Genomic DNA, 5,744 nt, shown 5'->3' with positions numbered 1-5,744 from the left:
CCATAGTCAGATATTATAATTGCTTATTTGAGTCTGAAAGACAAAGAATAATCTTTTCTTTTCTTTACAAGGGTAAAATTTGCAAATTTTAGCTTCCTTTTACTGGAAATAGCTGGATAGCTATACTGGATAGCTCAGAAAAAAAGCTCAACATCATTTAGGAAGTGAAGCTCTTATAGGACCCCACCCCCGTATCTTCCTTTCAAACAGGTCATCAGTTTCTAGTTTTTATGTAATTTCTTAAAAACAAATGCTTTCTTCTGTGCACAAAGATTGATTCATTAGATGTTTTTTGTCTCTGGGCATCGAGCAGCCTTTTGCTGAATGGAGTACATGCAATATAATTGGAAGAGCATAATTTCCAATGTCTCCCTAGGAGATTTACTGTAAATGGTGAGACATAAGAAAAAGGAAATTGCTGATATTTGATATTTTATACTGTGGAAATAATTCATTGTTTTGCTCAGCAGCTCAAGTACTTTGTGGGTAGGAAAGGGTCTCCGTCTCAAAAATGAACACAGTATTTTTCTTGAATGGAAATTTCACATTTCTGTGAATGGAATAAAAATACATGTGAGTTTTCTACTCACATCATCACAGTAGCCTTGAGACACCAAAAGCTTGAGAAATCTCACACCTTTTGAATTTACTGCAGATACACAATTGTGTGCAGTAATCAGCAATTAGCACGGCCTAAACCACAACAGAAAAAAATATTGAAGAGTTCTAGAAATGCTTCTGTTTTCACTGTGGTTGCCAAAAATGCTGTTTGCAACACCAGCTACAGCATCTGATTTATCTTATCACTTCAATACTCCTTTTCAGTAGGTGCTTAAAAGGTTTTGAAATTCATTCTACAAGCTGGCCAGAGTCCTTGCTGACATCGCTGCTTTCTGGCTAAGAGACCCCTGGCTAGAAGCCCGAAGACCCTTCCCATAGGATGCTTGGTTACCCTAAATCCCTTTGCTTCTTCTGTGGCTGTTCTCCTCTCTGCAAAATGGGACACAATCCTTCCTCCCTTCCCCCGTGTGGAAAGGAATGATACTTTGAGATGTAAATACGAATATGGTGTTTCGTTAATACTGTTGCTGAATCTCTCACATTTACAGATACACTGAACTGGAAAGTGATTACCTCCTTGGTTGAACTACTGACTTGCGCTGCTACCCCCTTTCCTTCAAAAAATAGTTGTACCGGATTGCAGAATCTGTCTCTTGGAGAGCAGTATTTATTCATATGACATAGCACTTAACCCTCTTATGATAATCTTACTGAAGCCAGTTGGCTTACTTGAGTTATATGCCCGTATTTGCACAACAAAGGGGTTTGCAAATGCTTATATCAAAGATACAGTATGGCATTGCTTGCAAATAAGAACTCCCACTGCTGCAGGCAAGTTAACTGATTAGGAAATGCAAATTTGTTGAGTGAAAGTTCCAGGAGGGAAAGGAATGATCTAAGAAGCACCAGAAAGCTCAGGGATGTGGGCGAAGGATATGTGCTAGAGTGCGTTGCCTTCTATCAGCTGGATACCATGGAACAGAACGCTCCTCTCTCAGAAGTGCGCACACCACGTGCCTGAGTTTCACTCGTGCACTCAGGATCCCTCGTTCAGGATTAGACAGCGAGATTCTGCCTCTACTGAAGTCAGTTTTCTCATCTAGGGATCTTAAGACAGCAAAAAACCCTACCAGCATTTCTGATTACTTGATAACAAACACAAATAAGAAAAGCAAGTTTTACTATAATCCTATATAGTAATTGATATTCTGTGTAAGAGGGGACAAAGCTCAGTATCAGCCTTAGTCTGTGCTGTGGCTTAGTCAAATACATAGAGAATGATGATTCCTCTCTCACTTTGACCTTAAAAAGTAAGGTAAGGAGAGGTCAAAGGGAGCGGTACTTCCTGCTCCCATCAATGTCCTCCAGCTTTTTCAGTTGTCTTACTCTATGTAATGTTATTTAAATTACCCATGATGGCAGTATCAGCTGACTCTGTCATAACATCACATACATATTCTGTCATGACACATCTCAGCAACCGTGCAATACATATGGACATCAGCCTGCTCTGATGAAATAGAAGCCCCCAGAAGAAGCAGGTAACTTTATTTTGCTTCCCTGAATTTATCCGAGATATCAAATTGGCTGAATTTTGTGGTATTCAAGCTTTAAGAAGTACATAGATGGGATGTTGTCCTGGGCCTGGCGAGGATAGGGTTAATTCTCCCCAGGATCTAGCAGGGACACAGGCATCCCATCCCACGGGAGCCATGCCCAGGGGGTAGCCGGGCAAGGGGAGGGACAGGAAGCCACCACGGGGGAGCGGAGCAGGCTGGGGCGTCCCGGGTCCCGTCGGCAAGTGGTAGTATCGTAATTGTGGTTGTATATTCCTCTGTCAGTGTTATTATTGTTGTTGTTTCTTCTTTCCCTTTGCTGTTCTGTTAAATTGCCCTTGTCTCAACCCACGAGTTTTGCCTTTTTCTTCCCATTCTCCCCTCCCGGCCGTGGTGGCCGTGGGGGGTCTGGTCTGAGCGAGCGGCTGCCCCCTGGTTCTTCGTTGCCGTCTGAGGCCAAACCACGACAGATCTAACAGCTGTCCCTTGATTTCTAATCTTTTATTCCTTCCCATACCTTGCAATCCTCTCAATTTATCTGCTGTACCTGGAAGTAACTTGGCTTTTACCCATCACAGCTTAAACTTACTTCTGTAATATTTTGCTCTGACATTACTCAGTTTTTGGTAAATGCCTTTACCTCCTGCCTCTTTTGCTCTACCACCACCTTCTCTCAACATCTCTTTCCCTTTCTTCTTCTCACACACTTTTGCTCCTTTCTTTACTCTGGTTATCAAGGGATTCTGTTATTCTTTGTCTCTGCAAACCTACAGTTTAATTCCCCTCTCGGACTGCTTCTGCCACTGTAGCTCCATGTGATGTAAAGAGTTTTGATTCTACCCAAATGCAGGAGAATGAAGTCTCCAGTTTACAAAGCCTCCCAGTAGGCTCAGTTATGACACAGGACGTTCCTTTTCTTTCAGGAAGGTCTCAAAATCATATTTATGAAAATATAACATGGTTTAGGATTCTGGGCTCATTATGCATATTTTTATACTAAGATTCAAACACAAATATTCAGGAAGAAGAACCTGCCTAGTACCTTTCTCAGGATGAGAAGGCAAATGTACCACAAAAAGAGGTGACAATTTTGGCTACCAAACCCATCATTCTTTAAAATTCTCACAAAAGAACAATCCTTCAGCTGATTTTACAGTAAGCGTAAAAATCTTTCCCTCTGTGCTCTTTCAGCTTTGCCTAGTACCTTAGGCTTTCCGCACCTCTGTGCCTTATTTCAGTATTACATGCTACAGGCTGAGGCACACTGGGACACAGTGCTTTGCTTTCTTCCTTTTCCAGATGTCTTACTTCTGCACGCTAGAAGAAGAGCATATTCCATTTGCATCGTTCTCTCTTCTCGCCCCCAGTGCAAGCTTTCATACTTAGCATACAGATTTGTTTCCTAAACCCGATTAAGCAGGGAATATTTTTACTAATCCGATTCAGCAAATTGTAATTTTATCAGAACTGCCCTTTAGAAAGAGCTTTTGGAAATTGCTCCGTAAGCTATTTGGAATATATGCACAGATAGAAGGATTTATTTTCCAAACAGAAAGACTTCATCTCTCATTAAAAACCCACAAAACAAACACGGGACAGTAGTTAACATTGCTAACTCTAACATAATGTCTGTTTTCTGCACCATAGATAAAAATTCAGCATCTTACAAGAAATGACATTTACATTAAATCTGCCTTCAGGAGCATGCATTTCCCTTACAGCTCTTGTCAGGATTTAACATACCTGTCTAATGGGAAAAGGGGACATTCCAAAATCAGCAGTGTGCGGTTGTCACACTGACAAACACACGTGCAAACATTTCTTCTGCTTCTGGGTCTCTATTTTTGATACTTGTCTAACAAATTAACGGCATTTAGATTTTCACAAATCCAGCACACCACAGTTCACAAAGTGTGCCATTTCTTTGTTGGCTGGATTTTTACAGCATACACTGCCATGGTAGCTAAGGGATGCATGACAGAAGTACATCATCCTAAGGTCTCAGCCTCCACTGCCTGTGCTTTATTTTTCTTAGTATGAAATAAAATAGCACAAGATTTAATAAACTGGTGCAAATTTTATTATTTTGGCATGGGTTTCACTTTGATCAAGATAATATACCAGCGTGCTCATTAATGAAGACAAACCAGTATCAAATCACAATGGATCCAGTTTAAGCAAACAGCAGCATGAAGAATGCTGAGGTCTTAAGAATTAAAAGATAATTGAAGAGGCATTGGCTCATGCCTTAGTCATGGACTGAAAATGTCATTAACCAAACCATCAAACCCTCTATAAATAACTCCATCATTATTTTTCAGGGTCATTGTCCAATCTCTGAGTTTCAGCTCTGCTCAATTGTTTGTTTTTCTTCCTTAACAGAACAAAGACAGAAATACTTACTTGATTATTTAAATGTCATTTTACAGATCACCATATATAGAAAGAGTACTGTTTTCAGCATATACAGCTTAGGGAATGGCAACAAAGCTAAGGTGATGAAAAATGAACTAATTTTGAAACCACAAAACAATAAGAAAAAAAAAAGCAGCACAACCTCAAGTTCTAATATGAAATAAAATTCAGGTAAAAATGGGGGTAACCACTGATACTATGCTTATACAATCAAACCCAGAATTTAGTGCAGGGTATTTGATTCTGCCATCAAAATATTACTTCATTACTTATTTTATGGCCCTAAAATAAATTACTTCAGGTTGTAGCCTCAGTTTGAAATCCATGGTATACATACCTCATTAATACCGACTTCTGCCTACTCATCACAACCACTTCTATTGGCCTGATGTACGCTGCGAGATGACCTATGTCCTTAATTGCCAAAAAGAAGCACAGGGATAACAAACCACACCAGCTGCACTCGCTTGGCTTTCCATACAGCTACCTGGTAGGTTCAGGCAAATGTATACAAGCTGCAGGGCAATCCCCGTGCCGGGCCAGAGCAGCCACATGAGGGGCCAGACGTTGCAGCAGCTCTCACTGCTTCTCTGCCTAGAGGTCCTGCCGAGTGACAGGGACTTTTATCACCCAGCCACAAACTGGGCACGCTGCTGTCAGGGAGCCCTGCTGCAAATTCAGCCTGGTGCCTGTATTTAAAGGAGACAGGACTTCGAGACAGCCCCTTTGTGGAAGACTGCCTGCAAGGCCGAGGCTGGCAGGTGGGGGGGGACGGCAGCTGCAAGGAACTGCTCGGGGCCCAGTCTGAAAGCAAGCTGGAGCCGTCGCCACAGCTGGACCCTGCTATAGAGGCTGTTGGCAGTGGACACCCGCCGGCGGGCTAAACGGAGGCCTCGCCGGCAAGGCAGGACAAGGCTCCGCCAGGCCAGGGGCTCCGCTGCTCGCTGCCGCGGCCTGAGGCCTGGCCTCCCCCGGGCGCAGCTCGGCAGCGCGCCCGCCTGGGCCCTGGGGTCGCCGGGGGCGGGGCCGGCGCGGCCGCGGTGCGGCTGAGGACACCCCGGGCGCGGGGGGGCACGCGCCGTGGTGCCGGTGCAGTCGCCCCGGCGGCAGGGCTGGGCTGGCCCCGCTGGGCACCCAGCCTACCCCGGCCCGCCGCCGGGCACCGGGCTGAGCCGGCGGGGGCGGGCGGCGCCACGGCGCATGCGCGGCGGC

The sequence above is a fragment of the Numenius arquata genome, chromosome 8, assembly GCF_964106895.1.
Source record: "Numenius arquata chromosome 8, bNumArq3.hap1.1, whole genome shotgun sequence".
NCBI classification, from domain to species: domain Eukaryota; kingdom Metazoa; phylum Chordata; class Aves; order Charadriiformes; family Scolopacidae; genus Numenius; species Numenius arquata.
The sequence above is the reverse complement of the archived record's forward strand: the minus strand, read 5'-3'. Positions refer to the sequence as shown.